The 23,146-nt window shown below is 43.7% G+C and overlaps 1 protein-coding gene and 1 pseudogene across 2 annotated transcripts in view; both read left to right on the forward strand.

Moving 5' to 3' along the window:
• The window catches only part of castor2 (cytosolic arginine sensor for mTORC1 subunit 2), a 102,073-nt gene that overhangs the window by 27,213 nt on the left and 51,714 nt on the right, over nucleotides 1-23,146 (forward strand). The window lies entirely within an intron of this gene.
• Nucleotides 10,420-14,405, forward strand: LOC310784085 (elongation factor 1-gamma pseudogene; annotated as a pseudogene). The gene is made up of 3 exons: nucleotides 10,420-10,503; nucleotides 12,893-14,000; nucleotides 14,334-14,405. The product of its transcript is annotated as an elongation factor 1-gamma pseudogene (transcript).

Consider the following 23,146-nt stretch of genomic DNA (forward strand, 5'->3'; position numbering starts at 1 on the left):
TGGTAGCACAACTTTTTCAGATGGTCGCACAGCATATGATTTGTTTGCACTTTTTTGTGAGATTGGTATTTCTTGTATCGTCTTATATTCTCTCTCTCTCTCTCTCTCTCTCTCTCTCTCTCTATATATATATATATATATATATATATATATATATATATATAATATATCAGTGGCGGCTCCTGAGCTTGAAAGCAAGGGAGGTTACTCGCTGGTGACCGAAAAAACGCCAAAATGTTTTTCTTTTCTTTTGCAGTTTCGAGACAGATTTAGAGGAATATCTCAGTTTAATTTAGCATTAGGATTAGACTGTTGTGATGTCATTATTCAGTTTTAACCATCAATAATTGTTCCTTTTCTCATTATTTAATTTCTCAGAGTAAATACTGTATATTTATTTCGAGATTTTTGTCAATTATTTGTGCTTACTCACTTCTACACTAGCTTAGATTGTGTTACTTGTGGATGGAATTATAGTAAAAATAGATTATCCCCTGTTTTTCCTGGGGACCCCCCTTTGAAAACCACTGGCTTATAGGCTACAACTGTTGGTTGGTGAATTTTTGCACATTTTCAATGCAGATTGATTAAACAATCTGCATTATTTAAACAAACAAATAAGATGCATTAAACAGCTGTCATCTGGTGCATTTTAGGCGAAACAGAGTTGATCTGGGAATATTTCTGGTTGAGCAATGCAATGCACCTCAAAATAAAGTAAGCCATTTACAGTTAGTTTGTCAGTAAAAGGTTTGATGAATAAATAAATCATCAAAACCACTACTGTACTGGTGACAGTAGCTGTCGTATAGACAGGGGGAGTGACTATCAGCTACTGTCATCAACTTACTACCAACATACTAGTTTAGTTACCGGTACATCCAATTGCATAGAGGGGAAAGCTATGACAAATTCATCAACTTTGAAGCGTTATTTAACTCATTTTAAATATTGAACAAGAGCCACAACAACTACCCAGGCCAGTAGCCATAAATGAGGCTCACTCAGTCATCACTGGCTAGTGGCTACGGAATACATATCGATATCAGACAAAGCCGAATTACAGTTGCAGTTATTTCACTCCGTTTTTGCTACATAGACCACCATAAGATGTGATTTGCATCCCCTCCAGACCATGGGCCTGCCCTCAGTGCCCTGGCACATAGACTTTAGACTTTAAAGCATAAAAAAGTATTGAGGTGACTTCCATGTTTTGGGGGCTCTCTCCTAGCACATGAAGGCTGAGTTTGGTGCTTAACACCCAGGTAGAGGTGATCTCGACATCTCGGGGCTGGCGGGGTGTAAAACGGCATTACAGGCTGCTGCATGCCTGTCTGCACCGCCGAAATTTCAACATGAAACTGAAATGGGGGGGGGGGGGGGTTGGCTCTCTGTATAATTCTTTGTTTTGACAAACATACATACCTGATTCACGTTGACTGATATATCTGTCAGTGTGCGCCTGTGCTGCTGTCATTCAGTCTGCATGTGGCTGAGTGCGCACTGCTGGAGTGGGCGGGGACGGGCCGTCTCGCTCTTAACTCATTGAATGCCATGGACGTCCTTCGACGTCCAATTAAATAGTGACGTAGAATGCCACGGACGTCCTTCGACGTCCAATGCGTTTTTTGACGGTGGGACGTCGATCAAAGCCTTCCGCAGCTCCTGTACAACTATAGTAGCTATTGGAGGTGTATAACCTATTTTACGGACTCATTAGGTGGCGACAGTGCTTGCTCGGTGCAGTCCAGATTAGAGACAGGTCCGAGAAACAGCCTAAAAGCCGTGGATCAAAGACAACCCGATGCATGCTCCCAGAGCCATTTGCTCTGTCGCGGGAGCTGACATTGGCTCCGAACAGGAGTCAATCCGCGCTCACAACTGAGCCCCTCTGTCCCTGTCTGTCTGTCTGTCTGTCTGTATAGTTTCTCCACCCGATTAGCAGACAGGAAAGCAGCCCCTGACGCCAAACCATTCAGCAATCCGGGTTGGCTCTTCCCTGCTGTGGCGCTGAGAGCCGACAGCAGCACACAAACGCAGCACTCCGAAAATATAATGGTTGCGTGAGGCTGTGTGCAGTGTGGGGAGGAGTTTACGGGGGGAGGGGGGGAGGGGGGTGGTGCACGCAGGGCATCACACAACAACTACGTCACTACATCAGAAAATATTATCTTCAGACTCAGTGAATGTGCTTGAAATGCTGCATTTCACAAAAGGCGGATTATCTCAGCTAATAATTTGAAAAGCCTGAAAACGCTGAAAACAACCTATCTTCTCCGGCTCATAACTAAAGAACGGAAAATGGTATCAATAAACTTTTTTTTGCTGATGATACAATAGAGCCAGCTCGTTCTTGTGCGTGTTCGGTGTTTACATAGTAATATCACACAATATTCTGTGGGCCTCGAGAAATCACTGAAAACGCTCTGAAAACTCTGGCACTGGGAGCATCCGTTCTCCAAAAGTGGCTGGCACTGAATGAGTTAACAGTCAATGGGCAAGCCACGTGCGGTTTTTGGGTTGCTGCCTTCAGGGGCGGCTTAGAAAAACACTGGTCCATGCAGAGGCCTATTAGAAATGGTGCATTCAAGGCCAAGAGAGCTCGGAAAAGACATTTCTCTTTGAATGCTGCCTTCAGTGACGGCATGGAAAGGGCAATTTCCATACAAAGCACCATTAGAAATGCTGCATTCATGGTCAGGAAAGGGCACTTTTTACAGACTGAAAAAAAGGCAGGGGCTCAAGCCCCCTTTGATGTCTATGTGTGCACTGCTACAGCTGTTATAAAAATAAATAAATCGGCATGGCGATCGGTATTGGGTAGACATTTCTCATCGGTGATCGATGGCAAACAGGGGCAACTTCGGCCCAGGACCACATGCATCATGTAGCAAACAGGCGACCTCATGCAACTCAAGCCCATTCGAGGAAACTACATCTTCAATAGCCCAAGTTTGGCAGGTTTAAAGATGTTTTCGATATCTTCAATCTCTATCATCACTGACTAGAGATGGGTATCGTTAAGGAATTAACGATACAACTACTCTTATCAGTACTGCTTATCGATCCGGTACTTTAATTAACTGTACTCTTATCGGTTCTTTTTTGTTATTTTTAAGAGAAAAAACCCAGAAACAAGTGGGACTGGGTTAGGTGGGAGTAAATCTCCACACCGAGTAACTTCCTTATTTGCCTGTACACAGCGCATGCGCTGTATTACGCGCATACCTGGTGGCCATGTTTAGAAAGTATTAATTCCGGCTATGTACTTTACCTTAAAAAAAGATAATTTCTCTGCACTTGGATTAATATTTAATCTGGCGGTGAGTACCCGAAGCACAACATGTATTTTGGCAATATTAGATGTGTTTTTGGTTATTTTGAACGGGTGTACCATTGGCCTCCATTCTAAGGAGTAGGGATGAACCGATCCACTTTTTTTCAGTTCCGATCCGATTCCGATATCTGAATTTGGATATCTGCCGATATCGATATTATTCCGATATCATCGCTATTTTTTCTTGACTATACAGTACAGACAAAAATTTGGCCAATTGAAGAAAAAATGAAAGAAAAATACAGCTTGCAAAAAACAAAATGAAGAAAAATATACAGATTCCTTTGCAAAAAATTAGAATATCATGGAAAAGTTTTTTTTTTCCATAATTCCTTTCAAAAAGTGAAACTTTCATAGATTATAGATTCATTACACACAAAGTAAGGTATTTCAAGTATTTGTTTAAGTTTGCATAAGTCTGGCATCCAGCTCATAAAAACCCCCAAAACAGTATTTCAAGAAATTAAATATCACATAAAACCAATCAAAAACCGGTATTTTCAAAACAGAAATGTCGATCTTCTGAAAAGTTATGTTCATGCCTGCACTCAATACTTGGTCGGTAGTCCTTTTGCTTTATTTACTGCCTCGATGCCATGATATTTCCATGATATTCAATTTTTTTGGAAAGGATCTGTACAAGGCAAATGAGGATACTTATAAATCAAATCAACTAAGTTGTGACTGAGGTGCAGTAAAGGTCCCCCGCAAGGTCGAGCCCCCTCCCAAAACACCCCAATCGAAAACTGAATGATTTCTCTAGGCCTATTTATTTGGCAATTATGAAATCATTTAGGTTACTACGATCATTAGATCTACTTCTTATTTTGATAATTAGGCCTACTTTTATCAATTTCAGCCAAATTCTGGAAAATTCTGCAATATTCCATCTTTTACAGTTGATTCAATTTTTATTACCAAATTCCATGATTCCGTCCTTTTTTCCATTTTGCGGAAATCATATGGCTCTAAAGATACATTACTTCTTTCATAACATTAGTTGTTAGGTACCTGGTTCATAATATCCCACAATAACAATTGGGTCATTCAATATTTCAAAACAATTTGAATTGATTCGTGAAAAGTAATAAATATACATTTATTTGCCAAGATATGTCTTGTGTGTCTTTATTTTTACTGAAATGTTTTGTGCAAATGAGTACAACCACGACTGTGTCGCTATGTATGTGAGGCTACCATTAACGTTACATTACTGTTATGATCTGATGCTGACATAAGAGAGGGCGACAGAGAGAGAGATAGAGCAAACGCAAACAGCCAGGGCAACACAGACAACTTCACAGTAATTCCTTTAGCCTTCATGTTGTCTGCTGGAAGTTTATTCTACTTCTGGAATGTATCTCCACGTCACGGGCATATTACGTTAGCTGAGTCGGCTCAGCTGAGCTCTGTGTACAGCCAGCCATAGTGCTGCGGCCGGCCTGGCTGCTACTAGCTACAGGCTAGCGATCTGCAGACTGTGGAATGGAATTTCTGGAGACTGGAATGGAGGCGTGCCTCATGTTACTTGGGCTCATTCAGCTCGATCGCGAGCCATGTAAAAACTGGAACGGCAGCACATGGCACGTGGATCTCCAAAATCCGATCCATGAATTACGTCAGTATCGGCACCCGATACCGATATTGGATCGGATCGGTCCCATCCCTACTAAGGAGATACTAACTTCACGAATATAGCTCACTGTATACTGCTCGGACAGTGACGGTAAAGGCATGGTGTACCTTGGGTATGTGGGGGGATATGGCAAATGAGCTAAACTCCCGAAAAGTTGCGTATCCCTTTAACAGATTAAATGAGTAGCTTGTGGAAAACCATGCATTTCTATGTTTGTATTTGATGGACTTTCGCTAAGTGTTTAGACAGATTGCTCGTGTTTCCACCCTTAATAATGAACAATTTGTTGCACGTTTGAATGCTTCGTTCTCTCTGCCATTTCACTAGCGTGCTTGCTGTCTCTCTTGGCTCTGATATTTGCTCTGTCTGCCTGCCTGCTGCCTTCAGCGTGTGTGTATGTATGTATGTGTGTGTGTGTGCTGTGCGGCCTGCCCAGCCCAGGCTGCTCACTGGCAGCAGCTGACGGAGAGAGAAAGCAAGTCAACCGGGAAAAGTGGATCTCTTTTCTCGTTCAGAAATCACAAAAAACAGGCATGTCTACAGAGTTGGTGAGATAAAATGTGCCAGATAACGTTTATGTAGCAATTATAAATAAGAAATCTATTTTCTTAATTTCTCCAGTACCAATAAGGGAACCGTTAACATTAAAGCTTATTGATACTCCGGTATTTAAAAATTCGGGCCCGAGGCCCGTTTGATACCGGGTCTCGATACCCTTCCCTACTGATGACATACCGTACATCAGGGATTCCGTTAGCCGGCAATTGCCGGCTTTTAGCCTGTATTTGTTGCCGTGGGCCGCAAATTAAAAGGTCACCGGCTCAAGTGGCCGGCTGAAAATATGCCAGATAAATAAATTCCTTATGAAAGATAGCCTAATATTGTGTGACCTATAGCCGCCCTAAGTGATGTTACCAATAAGCTACGACCTAAATAGACTTACATCATATTTTTCCGCCCCCGCTGTTATGTTGAGTGTTGAGTGAGTTGTTGAGTGAAAAATATAGCAGACGCTTTCTTTAACTCATTGAGTGCCAATGACGACAATCGTCGTCAATTCAAATAGTAACGTAGAGTGCCAATGACAACGATTGTCGTCAATTGCGTTTTTTGACGGTGGGACGTGGATCAAAGCCTGATACAAAAATTTGGGGCATGTTGAATGTGTATAACCTATTTTACGGACCCATTAGGTGGCGACAGTGCTCTCCAGATTAGAGAAAGGTGAGGAAAAACAGCAGAAGAAGCCCCGTGATGAAACGGAAACCGCATCAGTATGCATCGATATGCATGAAGCATAACGTTAGCTGTGCCTGCAGCAGCCAATCTGCTCCCACAATTGAGCCCCTCCGTGTCCGCTGCGATAGCCCCTCCACGTGATTATTTGTGGAGTTGTTATTATTCTCAGTTGGAAGCGCTGGGAGCCGGTGACAAATACACGCGGAACGCTGTGAAAAAGCTGGGTTTTCAGTGCAGAGCAAACGCAGCAGAGAGGGGTTTGCAGTTGAGGGGGGGGGGGGGGGGGGTGGGGCACGCAGGGCAGCATACAACACCGACCCAGACAGACCCAGACAGCAGGCTCGATGGACAGATTGGCAAGCTAGAATATCTGATGCCCACCAGCAGTAAATCAAGACCAGCAAGAAAGTGTAGGGTCTGCGCACGCAGGGGCCAGCGCTGCTGGTTGCAGCTAAAAAATATTATTTTGCCAAACAAAATTCCTTTGTTTTCGCTGTTTTATTGAAGGAAATTATTTTTGAGGTGTCACTACATCAGAAAATATTAGCTTCAGAGTCAGTGATGTGCTTGAAATGCTTCATTTCATAAAAGGCTGATTATCTCAGCTTCTAATTTGAAACATCTGTTTTTGGTGAAAACAACCTATCTTCTCCGGCTGATAACTAAAGAACGGAAAATGATATCAATAAACTTTTTTTTGCTGATGATACAATAGAGTATCATCGTTCTTTGGGCGTGTTCGGTGTTTACATAGTAATATCACACAATATTCTGTGGGCCTCGAGAAATCACTGAAAACGCTCTGAAAGGGCTGGCACTGGGAGCATCCGTCTTCCAAAAGTGGCTGGCACTCAATGAGTTAATGTAGCGCAGCCGCACACGCAGCATCAGTCCCGCCGGCCAGCGCTGGACCCGCTGTGACTTGACGCAGCAGGAGGAAACCCAAATGTCAAAACACACATCCCTTGCTAGGCCAGTCCTTTTTTAAATCTAGATCAACGACAAGTACTTCAGCCGAGGCCAGCAAGACGGCAGGAAAGCGTCAAGAACCTGCTATTCTTCCTCAAGAAGAAACAAAAGCGTGCCTGCTGCTGTCAAAAGTGAAAGAGACCCGACGTAGGCTGTCAATTTAGCGGAAGTAAAAAGCCTTTTTACCTACGTCGACCCAATCAATCAATCACTCGTGCTTGTTGCCCGACGCTCGTATGATGAGGAGATGAATCAAAATGCTTACCACAAATAAAGCCAAATGGGAGCAGAGAACGAGTGCAGGAGAGCTGCCGCAGGTGCCAGGTGTCGAGTGGGAAAGATAAAGGTGCTTCAAGGAGATTCAAGTTGTGTGCTGTCTGCACTGACACTGTCGCACTTATTACTTTTAGCTAACGCTACGTTGTTTTTTCATCAAGGCAATGTCCAGAAGATATGGGTTCATGAGTGTCTGCAATTGCAGCTACAGTACAGTCCCTCCAGGAGTTTTTTTGTGATTATTGCGATCATAAATGCTTGATTTTGCTGCGGCTTTTCTCAAAATTTGCGATGCAATTTGCGACATTTTTTTTTTTTTTTTTTTGCGGTAAAATTGCGGGAACAGGCAAAAATTGCGGAGTTGCGGAAAAATTGCGATTTAATTTTTTAATTTTTAATTACATTTTTTCTTTTCCTTCCTTTAGTTTCTCTTCTCCTTTCTTCCTCATCCTCAATAATGCTATTATCACTTTGCCTTTTCTCATACTTAGTGCTTCATATTTTTCCTCTTATCCTTCTTTCCTCTTCATGCCTTCCCTGTCCTCCTCATCCCTTGTTCCTTGTTAAATATTCAAACTACTAGACCCTAAGCTAAATATATATGCCACCTGTGTGTGTGTGTGTGTGTGTGTGTGGGTCTCAAATGCTTCGCACTAGCAAAGTGGCTGTCCAGTGATGATTTTCGTTTGTGTTCCTCCACGACAGTGTTGCACGGAGTGCAAAATAGTTTGCCTCCACTTTCATGCAAAACATTTGGTAATTGTTTTGCGGTTTGCCGTCCTCATCGGAATGCGATGACGTGTTACGTTACGTCCCATACTCTTGTCACTTCCTATTGTTGTCCCTCGTTCCCACGGCAACCAGGCAAGATGACAGCGCACACATATCTCAAACCTAGGTAAAGATGCGGCATTTTACTAACTTTTTGCGGCGAAATCGCGGGAATTTTGAAAAATTGCAAGCCCCCGCAAATATCGTGGAGTTTGGTTGAATTTGCATTAATTATTGCGATCGCAAAATCGCAATTTCCTGGAGGGACTGACAGTAGGAGCATGAATGTTGTCTGTTTCAATAATGAAAGCGGCCTTACCGAGAACGACGTGCCTGTTGAATGCCGAACAATTAAATATTCTTGCTGCAAAATCGGCCTCTTAACTCATTCATCGCCAAAGACGTCTTTAACGTGTTATCAGGAATAGCCCTCCACGTTTGACGTGTTTTTGTTTTTATTAGTGCAGCGCGTAGTTCAAAGACTTCCCCAGCCTGTGACATGGTATCAGGTCCCTGGCCTCAAAGACAAGCCGACAACACGTGAACAAACACATACCGCAGCTGTTGTTTTGAAATTGAGCAGGAGGAAAGAACAGAAAACGGAGAAACGCTTCCTTGTGCAGAGAGGAGAAACGCCATTGAAACGCCCCTCGGCGCGCTGCACGAGCTTTTCGCCTTGCTGCAGGGCAGCGGACATGGATCAGTTGTTCGCGGTAGTCAAACCCGTGACCAACATGATCGATCCTGGTCCCTGGACCCCGTTCCTGTGTGCCAGCCCGAAAGAGATGAGACGGAGTCACAACTTTGTGAGGAGGAGAACAGCAGCCTCGCCACAGAAATTGCTTTCACACAGAGCCAAGCAGCACGGCCACTTTCCATGTGAGGGCGAGGAAGACTGGACTCCAATGCGACAGGACCCGGATGATCTCGCGGTAAGGAGTGTGTGTGTGTGTGTGTGTGTGTGTGTGTGAGAGAGACTACACTGATCTCTGCATTCTATGATCGTATAGTTTACTGAGACACTAGTACACTACACTGTCTCTGTACTAAATGTGATTATATAGTTTACTGAGGATATGTTGCTTTTATTTCAGATGAGGAGCCGATTGTGAGCCCACATCTCAGAATGAGGTCAGGACGGTCAGGACGGTCATTTAGGTCTGCTAAATGACGAAATGTAATGTAATGTAAAGAGATACACATGGGCCCCGCGCACACACACACACATTCACACTCACTCACACTGAGTAAACTGTATTGTTGAATGTAAAAAAAGCACTTCATGTATATATATATATATATATATATATATATATATTTTTTTTTTTTTTTGTCATTTGTGTCATAACGAATAATATTTACATGTCTGATGTCAATACAGTTCAAAATAAAAGAATTGAGAGCGAGTTCTGCCTGAGATAGTGTCCGTTACAAAAATGCAATTTTCTGCAATTTCTCTTCTCAGAGAGACCTTTTTGGTGAAAACAGGGTGTATATAAATGACTATAAGTAGAGTACAGAACATGCTAAAAGCTAACTTTTTTTTTCTGGTGAACCCAGAGACGTACATCTTCATTTTGAGGTATTGCAAATCACTTTGGTGCTAATAGATAATTTACTGTGGGTCTTGAAAGATGACCAACAATTATGAAAATCTTTGGCCTGTGCTAAATATTGGCAGTCCTAAACTGGCCATGAATGAGTTAATGTCAACACTGGAATAAAGATAATCGACTATAGAGGCTATAAAGAATAGACTATAGAGAAATAAATTGATTCAAAATGTTTATTTAGGAAACTATTTTATAACATCCTTTTTTTTAATAGTGGCCGCCTGGCCGGTAAATATTTGATATGGCCGGAATTCTGGAAGGTTACCGGCTGCATTGGCCGTCTGGAAAAATGCCTAGCGGAATCCCTGCCGTACATATCTGTCATCCATTCCTGACTGAATGAATTAATGACTCACCCCAAAAAACCTTCTCTTAGGTGATCGGAACACCCCTAGACATCATCATCGAATGCTCGAGTGACATCACTGGTGACATCAGCAATTCTATGCGACAACTGACAACTGGATTTGGACATCACTGATGATGATATAGACATTATTATGACATCATCAGTGATGTCATAAAGCCTTCCCTGCAGAGGCTATAAGTGGGACCGGTAGCTTTCTCTCATACTGATGATGACAGCAGGGACTCTCTATACCTACCCAGACAACTGGAGGGCCTTCAAGGCTCAGATTGCACCCCAGTACAGTGGTGCTCACCTTAACACATTGAGTGCCAAGGACGTCTGTGGACGTCCTAAAAAAAAGTAACGAGGAGTGCCAAGGACGTCTGTGGACGTCCTAAAATCATAATTCATATTATTCCATAATTCTGCTGTTTAAGGTCGTACCTAGCCAGTGAGCATGAATCCCTTCAAGGGATCACACGGCGCCACCTTAAACATCGACACGGGAGCTGCGCCACCCACCTCAGATCCTTTACTTTGTGCAGGAGAAAGCAGGGAAAGACGTGATCAAAGGGGAAACCGATGCATGCTGCAGCCAGAGCCGTATAGATTGCTCTGTCTGCAGCTGAAAGTTGGCTGCATCCGCGCCCACAACTGAGCTCTTCTGCTTCTATCTATCTGTCTGCATATAGTTTCTCCACACGATTCCCTGCCAGAAAGCCAGCACCCGAAGCCGAACGGCCAAACCTTTTCGTTCAGTCGCGTTTGGCATTTCCTTGTTGCGCTGGGATCCGGGCAAAAACGGAGTCTGAGAAAACAGACTCTGTGCGTGTGGGGAGGAGCCCGCAGCTCAGAGGTGGAGAGGGGGGGGGGGGGGGGGCACGCAGGCTGCACAGAACCACACCACGCCACCACATCAGAAAACACCAGCCAGAGTCAGTGAATGTGCTCGAAATTAGAGTGCAAAAAGTATTCATAAAAGTGACTATATCTTGAAAAGTAAAAAAAAACTGCAGAAAACCCTTGAAAGTGCTCTTCTTTCAGAGGCTGTCATTTCATAATGGAACTGTCTAGAAACAAAATTTCTTCTTTGGAAGAAGCAGGAGTGTCCAATGTTTCATTAAAGTCCAGCCCTGTCAATATAGCCCTAATAGAAAAAATTCTATAGCTGTTTTCAACTGAATGGAAGTGAATCTGGCACAGGCTCCAGACAATTTTACTGAAGCGCTGTGGCACTCAATGTGTTAAGGTGGCCAGTAGTGATGCGCAGGTTTTTTTAAGGCCCGCACCAACCCAACCCGTTATTGGAGCCAGCCCGCCCCGCCGGCCCGTTAAATATCTGAAAATTCCAAACCCAACCCAACCCAGCAGCCCGCAACGGCCAATTTAATGCAATATGTCTCCGGACTCAGGAGGAGCGCAGCAGAGCTCTCCAAGGTGTGCAAAGTAACTCTGTCTCTCTCCCCCCCCTCCCTCTCTCTCTCACACACACAGACACTCACATGCGTGCGCGACAACAGTTGTACTGCTCTGGATGCGTTGCGCGGCTGCTTTCATGTCGTTGATTTCTTTCTGCTTCGTCGGTGTTACAAACTCAGCTATTATCGGTCTTCAATTAATCCAAGGTCTTCAAATGGAGGTAGCAGGTAGAGAGGTAGGCTACATAAATAGTTCTTATTCTTCCCCATTTATTTTAATTACCTCATGCGCTCTCAATTGGTCACGTTGCAGTAGTAGTAGTAGTAGTAGTAGAGAGTGCAGTAGGTGCAGACGACTTGCAGATATGGCGCTTGCAGATACGGCTTCAGACTCGCTGTCTGATTTCTTTTAATTACCTCATGCGCTCTCAATTGGTCACATAGTCTACTCACATTGCAGTAAAGTTGACAAATAGATCACAGTCGAGTCCACAACAGAACATCTGCGGTGGCATTAGTTTTATGGACACTTCAAATAATAATTACAGCGAATAATCCTTCCAAAATGTTTGTTTTGAGAGAACATAGGCTACCTCATTGAAGCGTTTCTTTACTCCATGTAGGCTATAGAGTGCAGCAGGTGCAGATGGCCTCAGAGTCGCATTGTCTGTCTGATTGTGTGTAGGCCTACATGTGTGTGAGAGTTCACGTCTTAACTCATTGAGTGCCAGCCACTTTTGGAGAACGGACGCTCCCAGTGCCAGAGTTTCAGAGCTATTTTCAGTGATTTCTCGAGGCCCACAGAATATTGTGTGATATTACTATGTAAACACCGAACACGCAAAAAGAACGATGAGACTCTCTTCTATCATCAGCAAAAACAGGTTTATTGATACCATTTTCCGTTCTTTAGTTATCAGCCGGAGAAGATAGCTTGATTTAACCAAAAACAGCCGTTTTTTTCTAGAAGCTGAGATAATGAGCCTTTTGTGAAATTAAACATTTCAAGCACATCAGACTCTGAAGCTAATATTTTTTTTTTGGCATTCTACGTTACTAATCGAATTGACGACGATTATCGTCATTGGCACTCAATGAGTTAATAAAGAGTTACTCTGTGTGTTTCACTCCTCTAAATTATTTAATAATGTTGCTTTGTCACGTTCTGACTGAGCCTGCCCCGCCCGCACCTGCGATACTTTCATAATTTGCCAACCCAGACCGCCTGCGGGGCGGGCCAGCCCGCGGGACCCGGCGGGTTCTGGGTGACCCGCGCTTCACTAGTGGCCACTGGCCAGCAACCCCCCTGCCTTCACCTTCCGGCAGACAAACCACACTCGTGCCTTCCTCAAGAACTTCCCTCTGGGCAAGGTACCTGCCTACCAGGGAGATGGTTTCTGTCTGTTTGAGAGTAACGCCATTGCTTACTACCTGAGCAATGATCCCCTGCGTGGTGCCAATCTTAAAGGCTGCAGCCCAGGTGCTGCAGTGGGTGAGCTTTGCTGATGCAGAGATCATCCCTCCAGCCAGTGCTTGGGTCTTCCCCAAGAGAGAGCAGGCCAAGGAGGAGGTCAAGAGGGTCCTGATGGTGCTGAACCAGCATCTGAATACCCATACCTTCATAGTGGGAGAGAGGGTCAGCCTCGCTGACATCAGTGTAGCCTGCTCCATGCTCTGGCTCTACAAACAGGTCCCTGAGCCTTCTTTCCATCAGCCATACGCTAATGTCACCCGCTGGTTTGTCACCTGCGTCAAGCAGCCTGAGTTCAAGGCTGTGCTTGGGGAGGTCAAGCTGTGTGAAAAGACGGCCCTGTTTGATGCCAAGACGATTGCCGAGATGCAGCCCAAGAAAGAGAAGGGAGGAAAAGAGGCAGCTATGCCCCAGGAGAAGAAAGAAAAGAAAGAGGAGAAGAAGCCCGCTGCCCCCGCCGCCGAGGAGATGGACAAGTGTGAGGCTGCTCTGGCTGCCGACCCCAAAGCCAAGGACCCCTTCGCACTCCTGCCAAAGAGTACATTCATTATGGACGAGTTCAAGAGAAAGTATTCCAACGAAGATGCCCTGAAAGTAGCCATCCCCATTTCTGGGGGGACATTGACCACGAGGGCTACTCCATCTGGTATAGCGTATACAAATACCCAGAGGATCTTACCGCCACCTTCATGAGCTGCAACCTCATCACAGGCATGTTCCAGCAACTGGACAAGCTCCGAAAGAATGCATTTGCCAGCGTCCTCTGTTTGCTACAATGACAGCATTATATCTGGGATCTGGGTCTTCAGAGGCCAGGAACTGGCTTTCACTCTGAGTGAGGACTGGCAGATTGACTACGAGTAATACGACTGGCGCAAGCTGGACCCAGACAGCGAGGAGTGCAAGACCATGGTGAAGGAGTTTTTTGATGTTTACCTTTTATTTATACAGGGGAGTCCCACTGAGAGCAATGCTCTCTTTTTCAGGGGTGTCCTGTTCACATTCACAAACACACACATTCATACCTGGAAGCTGACCAGTACAACCACAGTCTGATCTGCTGGCCACTGATCAGCTCCACTGAAGCGGTTGGGGTTAAGGGCCTTGCTCAAGGGCACCTCAGTGGTGGTAATGAGGGAGGGGCAAGTGCTGCCTTTTCTCTTTCCCCACCCAGATTCATCCTGCCGGTCGTGGGGTTTGAACCGATGACCTTCCAGTCACAAGCTCCATTGGGCCACCACTGCTCACACTGAGTACTTCACCTGGGAGGCAGAGTTCAAGCATGTGGGCAAGCCAGTCAACCAGGGCAAGAGGACAGCAGTCTAAGCACTTTGCGCTTCTGCTATCTATCAACACCTACAGACTTTTAGCCACCATTATGTACAGTAACTGCATGAACAAATTGGAATGACAATATTTCAGAGTGGATTGTCATAGTGGCCCCAAAATGTTTTTGTTGTTGTTGTTTCTTGCTTTTCTTCTTTTTTGAGTTGAAATAAAACATTTTCCACAATGCATTTATTTGGAAAAAATAAAAAAGGAAGACCGGTAGTAAGTAAATGGGCACTGCACTAGTAATTAAAAATGTGTGAGTGCGTCTCACCACTAGAATGGCAATGTCGCCAATGTCATATGTGGCCAAGTCACTGATTATCTAGACCAGTGTTTCCCAAAAACAGTCAGGACCTACAGGTAGGTCGCAGGAGATTTTATTTGTATCGGCAAATAAATGTGCAGAATTTCTTCCACACTTTTAAAATGTGTATATTGTTTTACTGAGAGGAAATTAAAACAATGAAGACAGCCTGTTACCTCCCGTCATCCCAGGTCCATTCTAAATAGGATTGGGGAGGATGTAAATTAATTAACAAGAGTTGAAAAAATTAAAATAAACACACACACACACACACCTGCTCTTGTTATGAACGGTGATGAAAAGGACACAAAATTATACAAATGAAACCTTGACAACACAAGGCCTCAGATTCGGCATAGATACAGTAGGTTTGTGTGGGAATGCCCACAAATATGGAAGTAGATGCCTTTCTAAATGCAAGAGCTTGTTCAAGCAATTTGAGAGCATGATTTATAGATTTCACGTTCAGATTTTGTAAGTAACCCGGCCCTTCGACTCAAATAGCCCCCACGTGTGCTTAAATTTGCTCTGCTTTTCCTCAAACTGTATATGCTCACACTCAAAACTTTTATTTTTGGACAGATTCCTGCACTCACTCCTAAATAGCCCCTCAAACTCTGTGCTTGCATTCAAATGTCCTCCCTTCCCCCTTCAAACTGCTTCTGTATGCTCTTGAAACTTCTGCTCTTGGATCTCTTCTGTTCTCTTGGATTTTTTGTGCAACAATCCTGTCAGAAATCCACAACCAATAGAATGGCAGGATAGTTTCACATGATCCCTGGGTCAGGGACCATGTTGACCAATAGAATGGCAGGATAGTACCAGATCAACCCGACCCTCCCCCCTCCCTCCTAACCAACACCTACCCCCCTAGGGGGTAACTATCTCACCCCCCTAATCTGTCCCCCTGTTCCCACCTATGAACACCCACCGACCCCTACAGGTCCGCCCATAAATGCTTTCAGTACAGTACACGGAGTATGTGCCTTTTCAAAGAGAAAGAAAATGTTGATAAATAAAAACAGTGCAAGAAAGAGGAGGGAAAACGAACATACAAACTAGGGCTGTGAATCTTCACTGGCCTCACGATTCGATTCGATTACGATTCAGAGGGCTACGATTCGATTCAACTACGATTATCGATGCATCTCGATGCATCTCGATGCATGTTAAATCGATGCATCACTTTTTTCCGCAATACAGGATTTATTTTTTCTCACTTTCTTTTTTCTCACTGTGTGGCTACTTTTAAAATAAAAGTGCATTTGGAATTGCATTGTATTATGATCCATAATTAAAATAAACAACTGCATGTACTTCCATTATATTTTATTTGATTATAAAAAAAATTTTAATAATCGATTTTTGACATTTGTGAATCGATGCAGAATCGTGCACGTCCGCATCGCGATGCATCTTATAATCGATTATTTTTGACACCCATAATACAAACATCATAATAAAACAAACATGTCTGGTCGTCATATGCCAGTCAGAAACAGAACTTGCTTGGGTTTGAAAGGAGCATTATGTTGTGGACTCTATATCCAGAATTGTTAGAAAACCACCCAAATCTTCTCAAACTTTCCAGGTTTACTCTTCAGGTTATACATTAGGGATGTCGAAAATCATAATTTTCTTTGACCGACAACCGACCCTCATTAGCCGACAATTGTCGGTTAACCGAGAAGATTAAAATGCGCATTTTGACTGTCTGTGCCCCATTAAACCCTTACCACAACAAATGTTTGTTTTTTTTTCATTAGAAAGCGTTTATTTTTTACATCTACAAGCAGAAGAAAACACATTAACAAAACGAAAAGACAAGTTGAATCCTCCAGCCATCTAAACAAAAACATTCCTCCGATAGGCTATACTGCTTAGAGCTGCATGCATTGCATATTAAGGGCACGTCAATTGACACGCAGCCGCCCCGTGAAGTACTGTTTGAGCGGAAGACAGCCCAGGCTGCAGGGCGCACTGACAAAGCGTGCATCACTACAGTATCTTCTACTTTTAGCAATATATAATACCTGCTTTTGGTCTCACTCCTTCTCCCTCTGTCTTCACGCACGCAACGAGGGCTATGCTCTTGCAGGGCTCCACAACAGTCATTATGAAGACGAGTCCGCATGCAGCTGTCAGTAGCTGCTTTCACACCGGCTTTGAAAGTGTCAATGAATGCAGTCTACAAACAATCCGTCTCTCGTTGTGAAACAATTTCTCCGAACTGCTCTGTGTTGGACAGTAAAGACTAACGTTAATTGTTACTTTTCAATCGTCAATTAGACGCATGTCTGCATTTTTGTAACATGGTAAAAAACTACTGTTTGATCATTGAGTGCGAGCGTATGCATGCGTGTGCATGATGAACATGCAGAGAGGGAGGGAGAGAGAGTGAAACCGAATGAACCAGTGAAGAAAAAGTAATGTGCACGTTCCATCAGGTTTGACTCCAGACACGGACGTGCGCAGTGCACGCTGAAGGCTGTGAGGTGAGCAAGGTGTAGATTTTCAGGCCATGCGCTCCTGTCCTGACCAAACTGAAAACCCGTTTCATGACAGCGGCTGGAACACAGAAGCAGCATGAGTGACTCGCTGGCTGTAGTCTGCACAGGGCAGGCAGGGCGTCAGGGGAGAAATGTATCGCACTTCTCCTGTCTGCTCAAAGCAGAGGGGGGCGGGGCTGTGGCGCATGTGTGGAGCGGACAGTGAGAGAGACAGACAATGCACACTGCTTTTCTCTCAAACATTTGGAAAAGCCTTTCTCTAAATGAATGTTGTTCTGGCAGGAGCTTTTAATTCCTATATCCTGCTGCAACAGTAACTACTTGTTAACTCATTGAGTGCCAGCCACTTTTGGAGAATGGACGCTCCCAGTGCCAGAGTTTCAGAGCATTTTCAGTGATTTCTCGAGGCCCACAGAATATTGTGTGATATTACTATGTAAACACCGAACACGCAAAAAGAACGATGAGACTCTCTTCTATCATCAGCAAAAACAGGTTTATTGATATCATTTTCCGTTCTTTAGTTATCAGCCGGAGAAGATAGCTTGATTTAACCAAAAACAGCCGTTTTTTTCTAGAAGCTGAGATAATGAGCCTTTTGTGATATTAAACATTTCATGCACATCACTGACTGAAGCTAATATTTTCTGATGTAGTCACACCTCAAAAATAATTTCCTTCTATAGAACAGCGAAAACCAAGGAATTTTGTTTGGCAAAACAATATTTTTTAGCTGCAACCAGCAGCGCTGGCCCCTGCGTGCGCTGCTGGTTGCAGCTTCTTGCTGGTCTTGATTTACTGCTGGTGGGCATCAGATATTCTAGCTTGCGTTTGCCAATCCTGTCCTGCTGTCTGGGTCTGTCTGGGTCAGTGTTGTATGCTGCTCTGCGTGCCCCCCCCCCCCCCCTCCCCCTCAACTGCACACTCCTCCTCCGTGTGGGAGTGTCTCTGGGGCTTTCTGCTGCGTTTGCTCTGCACTGAAAAGTCTGCTACATCCAGCTTTTTTACAGCGTTCCGCGTGTATTTGTCACCGGCTCCCATGCTTCCAGTTGAGAATAATAACAACTAATAACAAAATCATGCGGATGGGCTATCGCAGCGGACACGGAGGTGCTCAATTGTGGCAGCAGATTGGCTGCTGCAGGCACAGCTAACGTTATGCTTCATGCATATCGATGCATACGGATGCGATGCGATTTCCGTTTCCCCAACGACTTCTTCTCTGTTTTTTCCTCGCCTTTCTGTAATCTGGAGAGCACTGTCGCCACCTAATGGGTCCCTAAAATAGCTTTTACACATTCAACAGCCACCATACTTTCACAGGAGATGGATCTGATTTGATGCACGTCCCACCGTCAAAAAACGCAATTGACGAACATACTCGTCCTTGGCACTCTACGTTACCAAACCAATTGACGAACATACTCGTCCATGGCACTCAATGAGTTAACATTGCTTACAGCGAAGGAGGAAAAAAAACACCATATTGGCAACACGTTGTATGCCAATTTAATATGCAAATTAACCATTTGACCGACATGCTTAACCGACCAATGACGTTGTCGGCGGTTAACCGTCGACATCCCTATTATACATTATCTTTTTCATTTGGTATGCATGATGCTAACTCATTAGTAGGGATGTAACGATAACCGTTTTTAATGATAACCGTGATAAAATTCCTTGCGATAACCATACCGTTTCAAATTTGGATTATCATTAAAACCGTGGTACCCTGATTACCGTGTTACCATGATTACCGTGGTACCGTAATTACAGTGCTTTGAAAAACATGGTAAATACATGATCAACCAAAGTTGGCAAACGTGCAGCCTTGGAGAAATGATTTCAGTGAGTTTATCAACCTTTTTGAACATTGAACAGTACTCTTTGTTTTGCTCACGGAGATCTCCCATTTCCTCCTCTGGCAAAGCGCTCCGTTGTGACTAGGGATGCACCGATCGATCGGCACGTGACCGGAAATGGCCGATTTTCACGTGATCGGCCTCGATCGGTGATCTGCGCCGGTCACTCTAAATAGCCGATTCTGTGAGCCGATTTCCACATGACGTGCGCGCACCCCAAAGCACCGAGACAGGCACCCAGCCACCACACCACACACGCCAGCATACCTTCCTCGTTGTGGATTTTTTTCACCGTCAGTGAAGTAGACAAATCTCGCAGTTTGTCACACATGCAAGTCGAAAATAAGCCGTGGAGACAGAGATGCGGCCGAGTCCCGCTCGGCTGGAGTCAAGTCTGAGCGGCTCGCTTCACCTCACTGGCCCCCCTCTCTCTGCTCTCTCTACCCGGGAAGCAGTGCTGCTGCACCCGGCCACAGTGCACAGCCGACTTGGCGAGGTGAACGCGAGCATTGTGTCCACCATTCTCCGACCTGCCTTTTCCATTCCACATCAGCGCTGGTGCCTCAGCCTGTCAGTCATGTTGTAACGTAGATACAGGAGAGACTATTTGTTTCGTATTGCAAATAGAACGACGGACATAATAATAAAAATGCATCGGACTCACAAGTGTGCAAGGATTTCTGTGCGTGACGATATTTTTTCGGATGGCAGATAAAAATACGCATACCAAACTTCGGACTGTGTGTAAACTCCGCCTGATATTCAGACTGAAGATCGTTACTGTAACTCATAAACTCATTTCCCCTCTACTCAAGAGGACTGGTCTGGAGCCAGGCTATAAACTCCTTGTCCATGGATCATTTTGATGTTCTGTTGCACCTGTTTTCTTTTGGAAAAGTAAATGCATGATAGCTGTGGGATATAGGCTATTGGATTTAATTTAATTGTTGTATTCATTGTATTTGCACAAAAAAGCTCTGTCCAGTAGCCTAACCTGGAACACTTTTATTTTGAGATGTGTTTGAGTGAGATGGTCCTACTTCATGCAAATGATAAGATAAGATAAGATTATTTGGATCCCCATTAGATGTAAGAATTGTTCTATGAATCTTAATTTTCAAACAAAGTTACAAAAACGTTTGTGTAAGCTGTCAATTGTTGTTTTTAGAAAAAAAAATCGGAATCGGCAAAAATCGGTATCGGCAAGTCAGACTATTAAAAAATCGGAAATCGGAATCGGCCAAGAAAATGGCAATCGGTGCATCCCTAGTTGTGACACATTTTATGTCACAACAGAGCTGTGGAAGTTCTGCTTGAGAATGCAGGGAGAATTGCATGGAGAGCCTTAATGAGCCTTAATGACTTTAGTTTGTTTTTGGAGTGAGTGTCCAGACTGCTGTACCAAACTGTTATGGAGAAGGTGAGGATGCTTTGTATGATGGCCAGGTAGAACCGGAGCAGGAGATGTTTTGTTATTGTGAATTTTTTGAGCTGACGGAGGAAGAAGAGTCTCTGATTGGCTTTTTTGTAGATGTGATCTGTGTTGGTTTCCATTTGAGGTTATTGCTTATGTGAGTGCCAAGAAATTTTAATGAGTCCGTGGTGCTTATTGGTTTGTCGGAGATAAGGATGGGCGTTTTGGGGTGTGGCTGGCGTCTGAAGTCGATGAGTTCTTGGGTTTTGGATGAGTTGAGTAGGAGGTTATTGTCTGTGCACCAGGTAACTGTTTGGTTGATCTGTGCACGGTATTCAGTTTCATTATTGTCTGTGATGAGGCCTATGATGGTTGTATCGTCTGCATATTTGTAGATGTTGACGGTAGGGGTGCACAGATCGATCGGCACGCAATCTGTATCGGCCGATTTTGACCTCAAATATGCGATCTGCTGATTGCAGATATTTCTTTATTGTCGCCGATTGCATAGCCGATCATGCTGCATGTGAGAAACATGAGGCAGCCCATTTTCATGTCTTCAATGTCTATCGTTTAACTTTCATATTGTGCTCTAACGTTTATATCATTGTGTTGCAAAGCACACCCTTTGCTTTCGTCAGTACTCACCTCCACACACCACACCAGACTGTCAACACACCCCTTGCGTCTTAGAATCACACAAATCAGCTGGTGATTAGAGCAGACTCAGCAGAGAAGTTACCTCCAGTCCTTCCGCCTACCGAGGCATTTGCATGCTGTTAAGTCTGTGTTTGATCCATATTTGCATGTATCCTCGTAACGTTAATAGCTCCAGTTAGCTTTAGCCGCTTTAGCTTATAAATCGATAAAATTGTTTCCTTGGGTCGAAGTTATTAGGCCGGTGCTTGCACTGGCCTATAGGAGCACGTGTGTCCCAATCGCTGCATACACGACTCCTGGCACCCTTCCTGTAGAGCCATATGAAATCCGCGTTAACGGAATCGCGGACGGAATCGCGGAATTGACCAATAAAAATGGAATCTACTGTAAAACGTGGAATACTGCAGAATTTGCCATAATTGGGCTGAAATTCAATATATAATGTTAATAAGTAAGTAAGTAATCTTTATTTGTATAGCGCTTTTCAAAACAAAGTTACAAAGTGCTTCACAAAACATGGTACAAGATAATACATACTCACAGGTAAAAATAATGTATAAAATAGTATAAAACACCAAAATAAAACACAGTATAAAATAGAATCATTAAAATAATACAAATCAAATAAATAAAAACAACGACAAATGCTGTAAATGTTTAAGAGAAGGCGTTCCTGTAAAAGTGAGTTTTAAGAAGTGATTTAAAACAATTTACTGAATTTGCTAGCCTAACGTCCTCAGGAAGGGAGTTCCATAGCCGCGGGGCTCGAACAGCAAATGCCCGGTCTCCTTTGGTAGCGAGGCGGGTTTTCGGAACATTTAAAAGAGTCAGACTAGAGGAACGCAGGCAGCGGCTAGGCTCATAAGGTGATAATAAATTTAAAATGTAAGTAGGAGCAAGGCCATGTAGTGCTTTAAAAGTAACCAGTAAAATCTTAAAATCACATCTATACTTAACAGGAAGCCAGTGAAGGGAGGCGAGGATGGGTGTAATATGATCTTGTCTCTTGGCGTTTGTTAAAAGTCTGGCTGCTGCATTTTGTATCAGCTGGAGACGGGAAATTGATTTTTGGCTGAGTCCAGAATATAGAGAATTGCAGTAGTCTAGTCGTGAGGAGATGAATGCATGGATGACTTTTTCAAGGTCCGTTTTTGACAGGAAGGCTCTGATTTTGGCTATGTTTCTAAGCTGTAAAAAACAGGATTGGACTACCTTAAGGTGACATCAATAAGGTGATGTCACCCACAAGCATCTCTCACTCTCTTCCAAACACACAGCTGACTGCCCTCAGTGGACTATGCAGTAACGTAACGTAACTTTAACGAGCGCATTAACAAGCGCATTCCAAGCATTCCAGCTTCGGACAACGTGCAGAAAGAACCCTGTCTGAAGTGTGCGTGAAGTGTTGTTGATGTTACTTGCCTTCAGTCAAAGCCTTCCGACCGTAGTCTAGATGGCAACAGGGAATGAAAGACGAAATATCCACTTTTGCACATGATGAAGCTGGAAAAGTTTCAATTGTGGCTGTGTCTTCTTATTCAGTTGACACATGCCGTTTTTACACAATTTCTTCTTGCTCTAATACTCCGTGAGTATTACTCACGTTAAGACGTTCAAGTTAGCAAAGATAAACACCACCACTTCCTGTTATAACTTTCAAAATAAAATAGTATTTGAAGCATTTTCTGTTGTTTGAAGTAAGTTTTGTTCACAGTTGTTTTTTCTTTACTTGAAGCACACAATGAGAAGCTTAAAAACACTTCAGAAACATAAAAATGATATAGAATGTTTTGTACAGTCATCTACTGTATTTCTGACTTGAATCACTTGTTAAAAATGGTGCATTGTTGTGTAAACTGATTGTTATATCTTATTAAATTGTGGACATTTATTCATCCCCACATATTAGACACTATTTCTGATGGTAAAATGAGCGTAAAAAGCAAAACACAGAATTCAGAACAATTAAAACGGAAAAAACG

This window comes from Poromitra crassiceps, assembly GCF_964638095.1.
Source record: "Poromitra crassiceps genome assembly, chromosome: 1".
Taxonomy (NCBI): domain Eukaryota; kingdom Metazoa; phylum Chordata; class Actinopteri; order Beryciformes; family Melamphaidae; genus Poromitra; species Poromitra crassiceps.